This window comes from Pimephales promelas, chromosome 10 (assembly GCF_988280905.1).
Source record: "Pimephales promelas chromosome 10, fPimPro1.hap1.1, whole genome shotgun sequence".
In the NCBI taxonomy this organism is placed as follows: Eukaryota; Metazoa; Chordata; class Actinopteri; order Cypriniformes; family Leuciscidae; genus Pimephales; species Pimephales promelas.
The window spans coordinates 12,331,433-12,351,012 of NC_142778.1; the positions used below are offsets into that span (position 1 = coordinate 12,331,433).

The 19,580-nt window shown below is 47.3% G+C and overlaps 1 long non-coding RNA gene across 1 annotated transcript; it reads right to left on the bottom strand.

Moving 5' to 3' along the window:
- Positions 1 to 1,237: 1,237 nt before the first annotated feature.
- Positions 1,238 to 4,128, bottom strand: LOC148977326 (uncharacterized). Its single transcript, XR_016169873.1, has 2 exons — positions 2,427 to 4,128; positions 1,238 to 1,798 (listed from the first exon to the last, which is right to left on the bottom strand). It is a non-coding gene; the product is annotated as an uncharacterized LOC148977326 (long non-coding RNA).
- Between the last annotated feature and the right edge of the window lie 15,452 nt (positions 4,129 to 19,580).

Genomic DNA, 19,580 nt, shown 5'->3' on the forward strand with positions numbered 1-19,580 from the left:
CAAGGTAATTTTAATACATGTTTATGCAGGATTCGAAACAGTGTCATCAAAATAATTGTACCAACGTTCTACCACTCGACCACGACTTTTCTCACTGACAAAAGCCCAGAAGTTCGCTTGTTCAGCAGTCAGTGTGCGCACGTGAGAGAAGCGCTCTTCAGTCTTCGCATTCCTCAATAGCGTCATTGAAAGCAGCACTTTATTTTCGCTGACTGCGAGATAGGCCTATTTTAACTTTTGATTAATAAAATGTTCTCCTATAGCCTAAAAGTTTCTATTCTAGTTAAAGCTATATTCTATTTAAAATGTAGGCTACTTTTACATAATTACGTTTTGCTTTCGCTAAATGTCTCTTTGCGGCACCTGGTGGTCATTTCGCCACCGACTTTGAAATACGGCTGGATTATTTTTGCTGCGGTAGATTTACCCCGGCACTTGCCGCGGCGGTAAACGACATTCTGGTTGTCCACCTACTGTAATTAATGTGCAGGTTGAAGGTTTTCCGATTTTCCGGTTTCCGGTTGGCTGGATTTGAATGTCGATTTACGCACTGAGCTGATGATTTAAAGCTTATAAAAGCTTATAAAGTCGGTAAACAAAAGTGAAAAAACTGTGACGCTGCGCTAATTCAGTATGCCGCCAAAAAAGGCGCTGACAACTGTGGAAGGCGACGATATTAAGAAATCGCTGGAGTTTATGACTTAGGAGATTTCTGATGTCAAAGTGCAACAGAAATCCATCTTGGACCTGGTGGAGGAGGTGAAGGCTCTCCGGATCCAGAATGCTGAGAAGGATCGGCGCCTGGTGTATCTGGAGAACAGAGTAGCGGATTTGGAGCAGTATACCAGGATCAACGATGTGGTCATTACTTTGCTTCGCATTAAACCTTGGTCATATGCCAGAGCAGTGACCCCTGATAATGTGGGGGAGCCCCGCGAGCAGGATGTCAGCTCCGTGGAGCAACAGGTGGTAACCTTTCTTCAATCCAAAGGGATAGAAATGGGCTGTGATCACATCGAGGCATGCCACCTTTTTCCCCGGAGAAATGACAGCGACAAACCAGCTATCATCATGAGATTATGTAACCGAAAACACAAAACAGCACTGCTAAAACAAGGAAGGAAGTTAAAGGGATCCAACGTCTACATAAACGAGCATCTGACAAAACGAAACGCCGACATCGCTAGAAAAGCGCGCTTCCTGAGGAAAACTAAAAAAATTCAAAACACATGGACTACAAACTGCAAAATATTTATTAAACTGAACGGAACGCCAGAGCAAGCAAAAATTTTGGTCATCAAAAACATCGAGGAACTAGATAAGTATTAACGATCACCATAATTTGAAGGTATGAGCACCCAAATAAAGTAATGGACAACATGTACCATGACACATTCATTTACATCTGGAGTCAATAATGGTATAAATCAAAATATTGATAAACTGGAACTGAGAACATTTCAATACACTAACCATAGTTTATTGGACTTGGAAAATGTGTCCAATTTCCTCTCCAATATCAACAATGACTGTTGTTACTATACAGAAGAACAATTTAACCAGTCCATTAAAATGGATAGTAAAATGTCATTAATCCATTTCAATAGTAGAAGCTTGTATGCTAACTTTAATAACATCAAGGAATATTTGAAACAATTTACAAAATCATTCACAATAATAGCCATCTCTGAAACTGGATAAATGTTGATAAAGGTATGAATTTTGAACTGGAAGGGTATGAAGTCAATTATGTAAACAGAAAGAAAAAAAGAGGAGTGGCTTTATATGTGGATAAAACCTTGAATTATAAGGTGGTAGAAAGTATGACAACTGTGATAGATAATTTATTAGAATGCATAACAATTGAAATTTGTAAGGAAAAAAAAGAAGAATGTTATCATTAGTTGTATATATAGATCACCAGGCACATGCATAGGACTGGATAGAAGGGTTTTTTTCAAGAACGAATCAAAAAGTTATTTTCATCTGCGGTGATTTTAACATTGATCTGTTAAATCCAACCAAGCACAAAATGACTGACGAATTTATTAATACATTGTATAGCATTTAAACTCTATTGTATAGAGTTTATATCCTAAAATTACCAGACCCAGCAGAATTACACCCATTGTGCCACTTTAATTGATAACATATTTACCAATGATATTGAAAACAATAATGTGGGTAGATTATTAATTAACGATATTAGTGATCATCTACCAGTTTTCACAGTTTATGATAGTAATTACAAGAGAAATCAACCAGAGGAAAAACAAAAATATAGAAGAGTGAGGGCAGAGGAAATGATGAATGCTTTAAAGAATGACTTACTAGCACAAAATTGGGAAATTGTTTATAAAGAAACTGATGTTGAGACTGCATATAATATTTTTTTAAGACTATTCACGACATTGTATGATAAAAACTGTCCAATTATACAATACTCAAGAAAACGAAAATATACAGATAAACCTTGGATTACTAAAGGATTACAAAATGCTTGTAAAAAGAAAAACACATTATATACAGAATTTATAAAACAAAGAACGATAGAGGCTGAAAACAAATACAACAAATATAAAAATAAGTTAAACAACATCTTACGGGTATGTAGAAAAGAATGTTACAGTAAATTGTTGAATAAAAATAAAAATAATATTAAAGGAATATGGGACATATTAAATAGCATAATTACAAATACTTCTTGGCAGCGAAGTTATCCTCATTATTTTATTGATAACAATACTATACTGGAGGCTTGTGTCTTTGCTTTGTGTTGATTTTAAGATTTTATCGAAGACTTTGGCCAATAGGTTAAGAAAAGTAATGGAGCAAATCATACATGCAGATCAGTCGTACTGTGTACCGGGCAGATCGATAACAGAAAACGTCTCAGGTTACGTATGTAACCCTGGTTCCCTGAGAGGGAACGAGAGCTGCGTTTCGAACGCGGTGGGAACGCTCTGCGTGATTGCGTCGTGAAGCACGTGTATAATCTGTCCAATGGAAGAACAAGACGTCATGGGCGATGACGTCATGACCAGGAAACCTATAAAGCACCCCAGAAAATAGACCGCATCAGCTTCTGAAAAGGCCTGAAGCAAGTCGATCACAGGCATGCAGGAAGTATGGCAGGCGAACGCAGCTCTCGTTCCCTCTCAGGGAACCAGGGTTACATACGTAACCTGAGACGTTCCCTTTCAAGGGAACTCAAGCTGCGTTTGGAACACGGTGGGAACTCCATACCCACGACGCCATATGACAAATGCCTGTACTGTATGAAATAGAATAGCACACTAAGACACAAGCACCCTAGACCCTGGAGTGGAGCCTAGGTCCAAGTCATAAAAACGAACAAATGTATGCGGTGAGGACCAACCTGCCGCACTACAAATATCGTGCAACGAAACCCCAGATAATAAGGCTTTAGAGGCCGCCATACTCCTAGTCGAGTGGGCGCGGACAGCTAAAGGTGAAGGCTGACCGGCCGCTTCGTAAGCAAGTGTAATAGCCTCAACTACCCACTTGCTCATAACCTGCTTGGAGGCAGGGCAACCTCTCTTAGTTGACCCGAAACAGACAAACAATTGATCTGATTTACGCCACAGGGAAGATCTGTGGACATAAGCATCCAAAGCCCGAACAGGGCACAGCAGATTAAGCTTTTCCTGATCAGGAGAGAGAAAAGGTGGAGGACAAAAGGCCTGCAGAACTATAGGACCCGACACATTAGTGGGTACTTTAGGAATATAACCTGGCCTAGGGTGAAGAAAAGCTTTAACCATGCCAGGAGCAAATTCCAAGCACGAAGGGGCAACTGAAAGGGCTTGTAAATCACCTATCCTCTTAATAGAAGAAATAGCAATGAGAAACAAAGTCTTAAATGTGAGAAACTTTTCCGAAATCTCCTCAATGGGCTCAAAGGGAGCCAAAGCCAAGCCTTCCAGTACCACGGCCAAATCCCAGGCCGGTGTTCTCGTGCGCTGAGCAGGCCTAAGCCTCAAAGTGCCACGGAGAAACCGAACAATGAGGGGATCTCTCCCCAAAGATAAACCACCCAAAGGAGAGTGGTAGGCAGAAATAGCCGCCACATACACCTTCAAAGTGGATGGGGATAATCCAGCAGAAAACCGTTGTTGCAAAAAATCAAGTACTGTACCAATCGGGCAGCTAACAGGATTACAATTGCGTTCTACACACCAAGTAGAGAACAGTTTCCATTTCAAAGCGTACAGTCTTCTCGTGGAGGGAGCTCTAGATTGGAGTATGGTCTCCACGACCTCAGTCGAGAGACCTGACTCTATGAGCTCGGCCCCCTCAGGGGCCAAGCCCACAGTTTCCACAACTCCGGGCGAGGGTGATAAATTGAGCCCCCTGCTTGGGACAGCAGGTCCCTCCTGATCGGAATCTCCCATGGAGAGCCGTCTAGAAGAGACACTAGGTCCGAGAACCAGACTCGGGCCGGCCAGTACGGGGCTACTCTACTAACAAAAGACTGACCCCTTCCTGGCGAACCCTCTCCAGAACTCCCGGAATCAGAGATATCGGGGGGAAAGCGTACAGGCGCAGCCTCGGCCAAACCTGACCCATCGCATCCAGTCCGAGAGGAGCTGGGTGCGTGAGGGAAAACCACATTTGACAATGAGTTGAATCTAAAGATGCGAAAAGGTCTACCTGAGCACGACCAAATTTCTCCCACAGGAGTTCCACCACCTCGGGGTGAAGTCTCCACTCCCCGGGCCTCAGCCCCTGCCTTGACAGGATATCTGCTCCCTGATTCAGATGCCCTGGAATAAAAACTGCCCTGAGAGACAGTAATTTCCCTTGGGCCCACAGAAGGATCTGATGAGCCAATTTGCAGAGGTGACGTGACCTCAGACCCCCCTGATGGTTTATGTACGAGACCACCGATGTATTGTCCGTGCGGACAAGCACATGGTGGCCTCTCAGGTCTGGCAGGAAGTGCTTGAGAGCTAGAAACACCGCCATCATTTCTAAACGATTTATGTGCCAGGAAACCTGATGGTCCTGCCAAAGACCTCTCGCCGAGCGACCACTCATGATCGCCCCCCACCCTGTGAGGGAAGCATCTGTCGAAAGCAAAACGCGTCGACAATAAGCCCCCAACACTGGGCCCTGGGCGAGGAACCAAGGTTTGCTCCACATGACCAAGGCACGAAGGCAGCGCCGCGTGACCTTGATCAAGCGAAATGGATTTCCCCTCGGGGAAAACCCCTTGGTCCTGAGCCACCACTGCAGGGGTCTCATAGAAGGCCAAAAGTGATAACGTTGGACGCAGCTGCCATGAGACCCAACAGTCTTTGAAACTGTTTCACAGTGAGTGAACGGCCTAGTTTCACCCCTTTTACGGCTGAGAGAATCGATGAAATACGTGCTGGAGACTACTGTGCCCGCATCGTTGTCGAATCCCATACCACACCCAGAAAGTTCGTCCTCTGAGATGGGAGGAGAACACTCTTCTTGGCGTTGAGCCTCAGCCCTAGCCGTTTCAAATGGGACAGAACGGCATCTCGATGCCGAACTGCCATCTGCTCTGAGTGAGCTAAAATCAGCCAATCGTCGATGTAATTTAACACACGGATGCCCTGGAATCTGAGAGGAGCCAGGGCTGCATCCATGCATTTCGTGAAAGTGCGGGGTGATAACCCTAGGCCGAACGGAAGAACCCGATATTGGTACGCTTCGCCCCCGAAAGCGAACCTCAGGAACTTCCTGTGATGAAGATGGATGGAAATATGAAAATAAGCGTCCTTCAAGTCTATCGTCACAAACCAGTCCTCGGACTGAATCTGTGACACTATCTGTTTGAGTGTAAGCATCTTGAACTTGAGTTTCTGAACTGTGTGTAGTGTTAATTTCGTTAACGAAAACTAAACGAAAATATTTTCGTCAACGCACATTTTTCACCGAACGAAAACTAGACGAGACGAGACTAAAATCCCCACTAATAAACAATAACTGGGACTAAATCAGAAATAATTTTCGTAGACTAATAAAGACGAGACGAAAATGCAGTTCGGTAAATAAAGACTGGGCTAAAATCTATGGACATTTTAGTTCACGAACAAAGACGAGACGAAAATTACATATTATTATATGATATGGTTTTGTCAAATCCTGTCTCCTCCTCCGCCTCCTCCTCGTCAGTTCTTCCGCCACACACACCCACGTTCAAACCTGGCGGGCACAGAGTAGCCTACACAACACACATGGAGCAGACAGGAGCTGGATTCACGGTGAGGCGGCGGCGACAGGTTAAAAGTAAAACATGCTTTGCACGGGGCTCGGGAGAAAGAAGAGACGTGATATATGGACACATTTTGTTACAATGATAAACTAACTAATGATGGCTAACTTTCATAGCATTTAGTATCCAGGCTGGCTATGTTGCGTTAGCTTCTTAGCACGTAGCGACCGTAGCCACTTGTTGATAGAATTGTATGTGAAGTTAAATTTATGCTAACTTAGATATGTTATACTGGCCGGGCAACTATAGTTTCAGTTACATTTGATTAAAGCAGACAGACGCTTTAAAAAGATTAGTTAAAAAGATTTCATATACGTTCTAGCAAGCTATGCCTTGTTTCACCTTAAATACTGTACCTTTATATACCATGTGAACTAGCTGGCAGGAAAGCACTTTTGTTGTATCAGTTGGAGTTTTTTTTTTTTTCACAACATTGACCTCAAATCTATTTATTTTATTATTCTATGTGAACTAGCTTTAAACAGCCAGCACTTGTGTTAAGTTCATAATACACTTTATTTTATTTATTTGTTTCCTTTGTCAGGTGTATTTTATTTGTTTTAATGCAAGCATTTGTGTTTGTGTTTTTGAACCTTAACAATGTTCAAAATAAATATGCAAATATTGTCAGAACATCTTCCATGTCTGCATGTGTTCCTTAAAATTGTGTTTTTTTATCAAAAAGATGAGAGAAAATGTTGAAATGTGAAATAATTTTAGGAAATGTTAAATATTATCTGCTGACAAAAAAGTAAAAGGTTAAAATGATGTCCTGACTAAAACTAGACTAAAATGTTGACAGTTTTTTTTTTTACTAAAACTAAACGAATAAAATTATGTTTTCTTGGACTAAAATAAAGACTAAAATGCTCGACTTATAGTCGACTAAAACTAGACTAAATAAAAATGGGATGATGTCGACTAAATGTGATAAAAACTAACAAGCGATGCTGAAACTGGACTAAAACTGAAACTAAATTTAAAAATGGCTGGTAAAATTAACACTAACTGTGTGGTTTAAAAGACGCAGGTCTAGAATAGGACGTAACCCCCCATCCTTTTTTGGAACAATAAAGTGGAGGCTGTAAAACCCTGACTCTCTGCTGGGAGGAGGAACCCTCTCTATAGCTCCTTTTTGCAGAAGTGTCAGTACTTCCTGCTCCATGACCAGAGCCTGCTCGGAGTTCACCACGGTGGGAAGAACCCCTATAAACCTGGGCGGACGAGAACCGAACTGAATTCTGTAACCCGATTGTATAATCTGCAGGACCCAATGAGATACATTTGGCAGAAGTTTCCACGCTGCCAAAAAATCTACTAAGGGTACCAGTCTCTCGAGACTGGCCTCTGGATTTAATTGAAAAGCCACTTCGGTGCCCTGAAGCAGATAACCGGCAGGGAACAACCGACTTGACTGTTTTACGACCCTCCTCGGAGGATCGTCTGGGGACGCCGACACCTCGGTGCCCTGAAACGGATAACCGGCAGGGAGCAACCGAACTGACGGCGCTGCGACTCCCCTCAGAGAGTCGCCCCCCGGAGGGCGCAGAGGAGAAACGATTCCTCGAAACCGTTTCTCCCCGGAGGGGACCACCCTCAGAAGCCTGACAGCCTTGGCGTCAGGACTTCTTCTTAGCCGAAGCTTTCTTAGAGACAATGACAGTCCTCAGATCTGGCCTGTCTCTAATAGGCTTCGACTGCGAACGCCAGCCCGGCCCCCCCCTCCCCTTTGCCTGAGGAGGAGCCCGAGAAGCGACGCTTTCTTTCTGCTGTACTCTGTACTGCGAGGAGCTCGTAGTCGGCCGAGACTGATCAGAACGCCCAGCAGTCTCAGGGATATTAGATCGGCGAGGAAGAAACTTCTGGAATGCTGCATTTTGTTTCTTAGATTCTTGAAATCTTTCAATAACTGTGTTTATAGAATCACCAAATAAACCAGAAGGTGATAGTGGAGCATCCAGAAGGACAGATCTATCTTTCTCTTTTAAATCAGCTAAATTAAGCCACAGATGGCGCTCAGTAGCCACCAAAGCTGACATAGATCGACCCACAGATTTAGCCGTCTCTTTGGTGGCACGGAGAGATAGATCCGTCGCGCGACGTAATTCGCGAATCACGTCAGCGCTGACTTCCTCACAATCATCCAAATCCCTAAGCAGGTCGGCTTGGTACGCTTGCAAAATAGACATGGTATGCAAGCATGCCGCAGCCTGACCCGCCGCCGAATACGCTTTACCCACCAGCGCTGAAGTTGATTTTAATGGCTTGGTGGGTAATGCCGGGGCTTTGAGAGATGACGCTGACTCAGGAGAGAGATAGCTCGCGAGCGTCTCTTCAGCCTGAGGCATCGTCATATAACCCGCGTCCTTCATCCCCATAACGTTACTATAATTATGTGTCTGGGGATTAAAGACACGGAAAGACACCGGCTTTTTCCACGACCTCGACACCTCAGTGTGGAGATCGGGAAAAAACGGGAGTCCCCGGCGTGGAGGCTGCACTCTGGATGGCAAAAATCTCTCGTCTAACAAACTCTTTTTATTTCTGCAAACATCCTGTTCTCCTGTTTCTGGCCACTCAATATTTAGTCTAGAAACAGCACGAGTTAAAACCTCCATGAGCTCCTCATCTACAAGTGACTTGTGATATGGTTTCGTGTGTTCATGTTCACTTGCATCAATACTGACGACATCCAATTCCTCAGAACTGGATAGTCGCAGACTTTGTGCCTCATCCCGGGGAGAAGAAACCGCAGCGCGTGCTTCTCCCTGAGATAAGGCACTAGATCCAACAGGTAAGGGCTGAGAAAGGGCAGAGCCCGTCTCAAACCCCGCTGTTAGATCCATTTGCGATCCCCAAGACGAGCGCAGACGCCGTGCCTCGGCAGCAGCGGGACCCGCGCCTCGGGGAGCGCGCACCGAACCGTCCTCCTCAAAGAACGCCCGGCGAGAGCGGAGCGTCTTCACAGACAGCTTATCGCAATGCTCACAGTCAGCTCCCTCGAGAACTGACTGGGCATGCTCCACTCCCAAACAAGCAACACAGAGCTGATGTGTGTCCCCACCCGTGATGAAACGAGGGCAGGGAACAACACAACGCTTGTATTCTTGTTTAGCCATTACACGATATATTGTGAACAGACAGACAACAATAAATCAGACACGGACAATTTCATACAGAGAGCGCTTGTGAAGGCACAGAAGCTGATGCGGTCTATTTTCTGGGGTGCTTTATAGTTTTCCTGGTCATGACGTCATCGCCCATGACGTCTTGTTCTTCCATTGGACAGATTATACACGTGCTTCACGACGCAATCACGCAGAGCGTTCCCACCGCGTTCCAAACGCAGCTTGAGTTCCCTTGAAAGGGAACATTGGTTTAATAAGAGATATATTTGATGTAGTAAAAATTACTGGCCAGAAATTTGGCATGATTTCATTAGACCAAGAAAAGGCATTCGACCGAATTGAACACCATTATTTATGGAATGTACTTGATTTTTTTGGGTTTCCTCCAATTTTTATTGAAATGGTTAAGGTATTGTATGGTGACATTGAAAGTGTTGTTAAGGTCAATGGTGGCTTGAGTGCCCCTGTAAAAGTTAAAAGGGGAATCAGACAGGGTTGTTCTATGTCAGGCATGTTGTATTCAATTGCAATTGAGCCTTTTTTGTGTAAACTGAGAGATAGTTTGGAAGGGGTGTCTTTGTATAGAGAACAGAGGTTTTTTTTTATCTGCCTATGCAGATGATATAATGGTAGCTGTTAAAGGAAGAAGTGATGTGGAAAAAATCAAAGGGGTGGTTGAGAGGTATGGTAAAATATCATCAGCAAGAATAAATTGGTCCAAATGTACAGCATTGGAAGTGGGTGGGTGGACTCAAGGAAAACGTCTCGGTTACGTATGTAACCCTCGTTCCCTGAGTAGGGAACGGAGACGTTACGTCAGAAGTGACGGAGATTGGGGGTTTCGCATAGAAAGCCAATCCTCTTCGAGTATTTAAACACGAGCCAATGGCATGCAATGCCTTGGGGCTGCGGAAATTTGCATAGCGTACTCCGCCCTACTCCGTGAGTATAAAAGGAGGAAGTGAACGCAACCGCAGTATGTCTTCGCTGAGGAGCCAAGACTGAACTCGGCATCTACCCAGCGATACAGCAGAAGTGGCAGGGAGACGTAACGTCTCCGTTCCCTACTCAGGGAACGAGGGTTACATACGTAACCGAGACGTTCCCTTTCGTAGTCACTTCGAGTTACGTCAGAAGTGACGGAGATTGGGGGTCTGTGCCATCACGCCAACTTCAGGCTGTCTTCCAGTGCCCTGCGAAAGTCTAAACCCCCGAGCCTTACCTGTTTTCCTTAGGGGATCCGACTTAGACACAGGATTACCAAGGTACACTGGGAAACATATCCCGAAGGGGACATGCTACCCGCTGCCTACCGAAGGGAGGACTTACGAATACACATATGGCCACACAGGAACACATATGGAATCACTGGAGCACCAACCGCAGGTGGCTACTAATTTCAGCTCCAGGGGTGGCAGATGGCTTGCCAAGGGAAGACACATGCTCAGAGAGGCTTACAGTGGATAATACACATGAGACGGTTACCAAGGGGGAACCGTACGCATGGAGGCACCTAGCCAGCATCCAGAGCCACAGCAGTGGTGCCCGCATCGTCGGTGCTGGAGGACTCAAGGCTTCAATGGAAGAACTGAGGAAAAATCGCACTTATCCAGTCCGGGGAGTGGAGTGGCGAGCAAGCGAAGACACCTGAGCGGATCCAGAACTGGCCGAAACGAGTACGTGAGAGGATACCGGCTCAATTCGCAGATTATAGAATCTGGCGAAGGTGTTGGGTGTCGCCCAGCCTGCAGCTCTGCAGATGTCTGTTAGCGAGGCGCCGTGCGCTAAAGCCCAAGAGGAGGCCACACTCCGAGTGGAATGGGCCGTCACACCAAGGGGGCACGGAAGGCCTTGCTGCTGGTAAGACAAAGCAATGGCATCCACAATCCAGTGGGACAGCCGTTGCTTTGAGAGAGCCCTTCCCTTCTGGCTCCCTCCATGACAGACAAAGAGCTGGTCTGAGGTCCTGAAACACTGCGTTCTGTCGACATAGGTGCGGAGAGCACGTACCGGACAGAGCAGTGCCAAGGCTGGGTCTGCCTCCTCCGGGGGCAGCGCTTGCAGGTTCACCACCTGGTCCCGGAAGGGAGTGGTGGGAACCTTGGGCACATATCCAGGCCGGGGTCTCAGGATCACGTGAGAGTAAGCCGGCCCGAACTCCAGGCACGCTTCGTCAACGGAGAATGCGTGCAGGTCCCCCACCCTCTTGATGGAGGCCAATGCAACCAGGAGTGCTGTCTTCATGGACAGAAACTTTAACTCTACCGATTGCAAAGGCTCAAAGGGATGCCTCTGCAGAGCACTTAAAACTACCGAGAGGTCCCAAGAGGGTACGAGGGGAGGACGAGGCGGATGCAGCCTCCTCGCTCCCCTCAGGAACCTGATGACCAGGTCGTGCTTCCCTAAGGACTTACCTTCCACTGCTTCATGAGAAGCGGCAATGGCCGCGACGTAAACCTTAAGGGTGGAGGGCGACAGCCTGCGCTCCAACCCTTCTTGCAGGAAGGAAAGCACGACACTGATCGAACATCTCCGGGGGTCTTCTCCGCGAGAAGAGCACCAATTGACGAAGAGGTTCCACTTCAACGCATAAAGGTGTCTCGTGGACGACGCTCTTGCGGAAGTGATGGTTGCCGCCACCGCAGGTGGCAGCGAACTCAAACCTGCCTCGTGCCGTCCAGGAGCCACACGTGCAGCCTCCAAGATCGGGACGAGGGTGCCACAGAGTGCCCCGTCTCTGAGAGAGTATCTTGTCTCAGAGGAATAGGCCAAGGAGGTGCTGTCGCGAGGAGCAAGAGATCGGAGAACCACGTCTTGGTGGGCCAGTAGGGGCTACCAGCAAGACCTGCTCCTCGTCCTCCTTGATCTTGCACAACACCCGTGCAAGGAGGCTCACTGGGGGAAACGCATACTTGCGTGGGCCCCGTGGCCAGCTGTGCGCCAGCGCATCCGAGCCGAGAGTGCCGCGGGTCAGAGAATAAAACTGGGCGCAGTGGGACGAGTCCCGAGAGGCGACAGGTCTATCTGTGCCTCCCCGAACTCGTCCCAATCAGCTGGACCGACTGGGGATGGAGTCGCCATTCGCCGGAGAGGGGGCGGACCCGGGACAGCTCGTCGGCTGCCCAGTTCCGGTCTCCAGGAATGTAAACTGCACGAAGGGACCTCAGGTGCTTCTGACTCCATATCAAGAGGTGGCGGGCGAGCTGCGACAACTGGCGTGAGCGTAGACCCCCCTGGTGGTTGATGTACGCTACTGCCGTAGTGTTGTCTGAGCGGACAAGCACATGCTGGCCCTTGAGCAACGCTCGGAAGCGGTGTAGGGCGAGCCGTACTGCCAACAGCTCGAGGCAATTGATGTGCATGAGGCGCTGGGCTCCTGTCCAGGAACCGGCGGCTGCATGCCCATTGCACATGGCACCCCAACCCGTGGTAGATGCATCCGTGGAGACGACGAGATGTCTGGAAACTCGCTGAATAGGGACACCTGTCCGTAAAAAGCTGAGGTTCGACCACGGGAAGAAGGTTCGCCGGCATGCCGGAGTCACTGGGACTCGGAGCGAGCCGCGATGCCATGCCCACCTCGGGACTCGATCGCGAAGCCACAGCTGAAGCGGTCTCATATGAAGCAAACCGAGCGGCGTTGCCGCGGCCGCGGATGCCATATGCCCCAGGAGCCTCTGAAAAAGTTTCAGTGGAACCGCACTCTTGCCCTCGAACTGACGAAGGCAAGCCAGCAGTGAGTGCGCGCGCTCGTTCGTGAGCTGCGCGGACATGGCGACCGAGTCTATCTCCATGCCGAGAAAAGAGATCCTCTGCACGGGGCAAAGTTGCTCTTTTCCCGGTTGACCCGAAGGCCCAAAGGGGCTAGGTGCCGGAGCACCAAGTCTCTGTGTTCGCAAAGCTGAGCTCGAGAGTGTGCTAGTATCAGCCAGTCGTCGAGGTAATTCAGGATGCGAACCCCGTGTTCGCGAAGGGGAACAAGGGCTGCCTCGACGATCTTCGTGAAGACGCGAGGGGACAGAGCTAACCCGAATGGGAGAACGGCGTACTGATATGCCTGGCCCTCGAAGGCAAACCGAAGAAACGGTCTGTGTCGAGGTAAGATGGACACATGGAAGTACGCGTCCTTCAGGTCGATCGCTGCAAACCAATCCTGATACCGAACACATTCGAAAATGCGTTTGGCCGTGAGCATTTTGAACGGTAGTCGATGGAGAGAACGGTTCAAAATGCGCAGGTCCAGGATCGGTCGTAACCCACCGGTCTTCTTGGGGACAATGAAGTAGGGGCTGTAAAACCCGGACTTCACCTCGGCTGGAGGGACCGTCTCGATTGCACCCTTCGCCAGCAGGGTCGCAATCTCCGCTCTCAGGACTGGGGCATTGCCACCAACTATCGTGGAGCGAACTCCCCTGAAGCGGGGAGGAGACCGTGCGAACTGAATCGCGTAGCCGAATCTGATCATTCTGATGACCCAGCGGGATATCCCAGGAAGCACTAGCCAGGCTTCCAGGAAGTGAGCCAACGGGGTCATGTGAACCACAGACGTCCCCCCGGAGGGGCAGCGTGGCGGGTCGACTGGCACGCGTGCAGGGATGACCCAGCTCGGATGCGTCGAAGCCCGCTCCCCGACGGAAGGGACCAGGGAAAGCGGAGCGTTCCACGGGGGTCCGTTCCGCCGGGGGTCTGGCGACAGAGGGGGAAGGGATTGGCGTAGCCCGGGGACGACACTCGCACCCTTCCGCACCCTCAGAGACAGAGAGGAATGTGTGGGCTGACGCACTGGAACGTCGAGCGCACTCATTCCAGACTGTGGGCTCAGTGATGATGTCAAGTCTTTCTTAACCAACTCAGGGCGCTGCCCACCCGTGGGCGAGCAGCGGGAACTGAAAACGAAAGATTTTCCCCCCGGCCCTCCACCGGGGGCAGGAGGGGGCCTGCTCCCGCCTCCTGGGGAAAAACTCAACTCCATCACTGAGCAGCCCGTATCAGGATCATCGCTTACCTGGCGCTTAGCGGGGTGTGCGGCCTGAGGGGGCTGTGACGCCTGCCGGCGGCCTCCTCCACGCCGTGGCCCGGATGAAGGCTGCTGCTGGGGCGGGGCGGGAGGCAGGGGAGCCGCGGGGGGGCGTCCTCGGCGGCGAGCAGCGGGAGGCATCTGTGCCGACGACTGGGTGGAGGCAGCAGCTGGTCGTCGGGGCAGAACATGTTTGATTGCCTCCGTCTGCTCCTGGGCAGTGGAGACTGCTGGGCAAGAGTTCTCGACTGCACCGCCAAAAAAGGCCAACCTGGGAGAGAAGGGCGTCGAGCAGACGAATCCGCTCAGCGCTCCGAGTGTCTGCCAGGTTGACGCTCCTGGACCACACTAGTGGCCATCACCTGACCAACGGCGCGAGCGGCCACTTTCGTTGCCCTTTTGGAGAGCAAGGTCAGTGGCGGACCGCAAATCTTCGAATGCCGTTGGATCAGTCCCGCCCTCGAGCATATCTCTGAGCATCTGCGCTTGCACAGTGCTCATCGCATGCAAAGCGGAGGCCGCCCGTCCCGCCGCTCTATAGGAACGCGCCGCCATGGCAGACGAGAACCTACAGGCTTTGGATGGGTGCCTAGGAGGACCACGGAGGAGGCGCCCTGTGGACACAGCTGTATCGCAACAGAACGCTCCAGCGGGGGCATCCCAGTGCACCCACGGGCGGCCCCCCCATCGAGGGGGGAAAGGCGGGGGAGAGATCGCGCTCTCGAGTGGACAGAGGAGTCCCCCAAGAGCGCGATAACTCCGCATGCAGCTCGGGGAAAAAAAGGCAATGGAGTTGGCCGTGGCCTCGCGGCGGCAGCTTTGTCCAAAAACCAATTATCCCTCCGTGAGAGATCGGGGGAGAATGGAGGATGCCACTCTAACCCAATACTCCCAGCGGCTTGAGACAGCATGCCGTCAGCTCGGGATCCGACACGGGCAGCGCTGGCTCTCCCGAAGGGGGCAGTGCAGCCGCATCCTCATCTCCCGAGGACTGTAGCCCGCCTAGTGATGCTGCGATCGACATCACATCATCATCTGGAGCGCTGCTCGAAGCAGCCGATACCACTGAAGAGGCAGCCGACTGAATCGAACTAACGCTCGCTGGCTCACGCACTGAGGCGGGAGGTGTGGCCCGAGAAATCGTCGGGGCTTTATGCCACACCGTCACCGTTAATTCGCCGGGTCCCCGGTCGACGGGCCCCCTTTCGTGAAGGAAGCCGATCGAGTAAGGGGGACCGGGGCTCTCACTCTAGTGAGATTTTTTTTTTTTTTTTATATATAAAAATATATATTTTATATATAAAATATATATATATATACATATCTTTTTATATATATATATATATATTTTTTAACCTCAGTGTGGAGATGGTCATGTCCCCATAGCAGGAACATGAGTCATCCACGAACGCTGCTGCTGCATGCTGAATGCCCAGGCATACAGAGCAGCGATCGCGACCATCAGATGACGACAGAAATCGACCGCATCCAGAAGAACACGGGCGAACCGTCTTTAAAAAGACGTGCCGCGTGTAGCTCTTTTACAGAGAGGAGGAAATTCACTCTTTCAGCGCTGAGGCGACCAGGGAGAAGCGCAAAGTCTGGCAGACCACTGCACAGATCGCAGGCAATGCAGAAACTCGCTGGGTACCGCCGTCACACCAACACTGAAGAGGACGCTCGTCTCGAAGAGTCTTGTAATAGCTTTCAGGAGTGAAGAGGTTCTCTTGGCTCCGAAGCGAAAACATACTGCGGTTGCGTTCACTTCCTCCTTTTATACTCACGGAGTAGGGCGGAGTACGCTATGCAAATTTCCGCAGCCCCAAGGCATTGCATGCCATTGGCTCGTGTTTAAATACTCGAAGAGGATTGGCTTTCTATGCGAAACCCCCAATCTCCGTCACTTCTGACGTAACTCGAAGTGACTACGAAAGGGAACCAGAATTACCAGGTGGGCTATCATGGGTTACAGGGAGTGTAAAATATTTGGGAGTCTATTTGGGTGATGATCAAACTATGAGGAAAAATTGGGATGGTGTTATAGAGATGGTTGAAGGAAAACTTAAAAGATGGAGGTGGTTGTTGCCACAGATGTCATATAGAGGACGGTCCTTAATTATTAATAATTTGGTGGCGGCATCATTGTGGCATCGAGTGGCAGTACTTGAGCCACCTGCAGGTCTTCTGGCAAAAATTCAGGCTTTAATGGTTGATTTTTTTTGGAATAAGAAGATGCATTGGGTACCACAATGTGTGTTATATCTAACAAGGGATGATGGTGGACAAGGTCTTCTGCATCTAGAAAGCCGTAAAACAGCATTTAGATTACAGTTTATTCAAAAAATGTTGTATGGTCAAAGCAATGTATGGGAAGCGGGAACACATTTTTTTTTTTGGAAAAAGTAGGAGGTTTGGGGCTAAATAAAAGTGTTTTTTGGATTAACTGTGAAGCAGGAGACATAAAGGGCCTTCCTTGGTTCTATCGAAGTGTTCTAAAAGCATGGTCATTAGTAAAAACTGTAAGGACTATGCCAGTGTCATCTCTTCACTGGCTTCTAGAAGATCCTTTAGTTAAAGGGGCAAGATTGGATGTTGCTGGTCAAACAATGCCTGGAATGATGAAAATTTTAGTAACAGCAAAAATGATCACCTTAAGAAGACTTCTGGAGGTCGCTGGTAATGACTTAGATCAGAGGTCTCAAACTCGCGGCCCGCGGGCCATTGGCGGCCCGCGGGATGATATTTTGTGGCCCCCTACTTGATATTAAAGTTTAATGTTAGTGCGGCCCGCCATTGCGTTTGCCGCGTTTTTTTATTATTAACATTTTTATCCCTTATGGGCTACCATATATAGTCTCGTGACAGCTTACGGTGGGTTTGTTGTCAGTTGTCATAGACAACCACGAAGTACAAATATACTGCGCCTGGAAAAAATGAGCGCGTCGCTTCAATTATGAGGGCGCTTGATGCGCGCCTACATCTGAAACGTACGTACTTGAGCGTGCAAAATATGTGAGCGCGATATGTGAACAAGGCGAGCTACAACCACAAAATCAGGCCACAGCTCGCGAGCGACGTGTTGGATACTCCTGCTCTAAAACAATGTGAGAATAATCATTTTGAGCTTGTAATATGCGTTGTGTCTGAACGCGTTCAATGAAAGATATAGTTCATGATCTCGTTCATATTTTGGGCGAACGTGAACTGAACGTAGCCTACTGTATTACTGCCTGATGAAAGTTACAGTGAACTCGTTCATTCTAGTAGTGTCTGTGAACCGAGGAGCGAGGAGGCGTCATAAGATCATTTAAAAGGCTTTTATGAGGTCGGTGAGGATGGGAAAATCTTACTGTGCAAACTTTGCCCGTCGACAAAATTATTGTTATCTGTGGTTGTATATGGGCTGTGGCAATAATAATACCATAATAATAAAAAAGAAGCTCGCAGCAACATATGGAAAAAAAGAACTAACTAGTCCATTTTAAAATCTGTGAACTGAACTTTGAACTAGTTCATGTAATGAACTTGGTCCAACAGGTTGATATAAGAAGGTTTGCTTTGATATGTGCAAAGTCAGTAATTTTAGTAAAAAAGAGACAATATACATGTGTAGAAATAATTATTTGTATTTCAAAAGCAGTAATTGTTTTTCTAAGTATAATAAAAGGAAATATGCCTTTAGGAAAAAAAAGAAAAAAAACATTCAATATAATAGTGTTGTATAAAGAAAATAAAAAGCAAATTTGACTATCATCACGAAGATGTTGTGTATAAGAAAAAGACAGAAAGTTTGTAAAATGAACTTCAACTGTCAGAAGGACAGCTCATTAAGAACCAATCATGTACAGAAAGGATGTTCAAACAGTTCAGGAACAGTTCAAAAGAAACGTTAATAATAAAGATTGAGAAGATTGGATCAGTTGTGCTCCATTTTTGGAATACTTAAATACAATTTTTTTTTTTTTTTTTTTTTGTAATACTTGATGCGGCCCGGCCTGACCCAGACTCTATCTCCAGCGGCCCCCAGTTAATTTGAGTTTGAGACCCCTGACTTAGATAATGTGAATGCTGTAGCACAAAGTTTGGGACTCCAATCACAGAGAGTGGTGGTTCGGTTTTTGGACAATGTAAAGAAAACTCTTGAATGATGAAGACAAACTTTTAATTATGGAATTCGACAGTGGACGATCTGTACCAGAAGTAAAGGACATTTTTCCAAACATGGACATTGCACCAAAGTTTACTGAAGAGGAAAGTTCTCATCAGTTGCTTGGGACTAAAAGATTGGAAAGGTTGGATTTTTGTTCTGTGAATGGAAAAACGTTGTATGAATTATGTGTTAAAATGTTAAACAAGGAAAAATTGAAAGTGCGGGTTGAAACACCATGGGCTGCTCATTTTGGTGTTGAAAATGATTGTAAACCTGTATGGAGAAATATGTACAAGCCACCATTGACCTAAGCAAATGGGGATTTGCAGTGGAGAATACTGCACGGTATTGTTGCCGTAAATGCGTTTGTTAGCATTATTAATGCAGCAGTTGATAGCAAATGTCCGTTCTGTAATCAAAGGGAAACTATTTTTCACTGTTTTGTACATTGTGATAGGCTTAAAAACCTGTTTTTGATGCTTAATTTCATGTTTGTGGATTTTAAAGTAATATTTTCGAAGGTTGGTTTTATCTTTGGGTTTAAGTTTTGGAAAAAAAAGAGGAAAAAATGGCAACTTGTTAACTTTGTTATTGGAAAAGCGAAAATGGCTATTTATCTGACAAGAAAGGAAAAGATGGAGGGTGAAGTTGGTCGGGATGTAGTACAAGTATTTAAGAGTTTAGTAAGTGTTAGAATTAAATTTGATTTTTTATTCTATAAAACTATGAATAATATAGAGGATTTTGAGAATGTATGGAATTACAAAGAAATGCTGTGCTTTGTAAGAGATGGTGAATTAATTTTTGCTAAATGTATAGAGTAAAGTGTATGTTTGTTATGGTTTTTAAATGATTTAGAGAATTAAAGTGTTCTAAAAATCTCTCTCTCTCTCTATCTATCTCTCTTTGTGTGTGTGTTCATTAATAATTATCAACAACTGTAATGATGATAACAACAATAGGCAAATAAACTGTACATCTGAATGGCTGTCCATCTTAATGTGGTCTCACAGAACT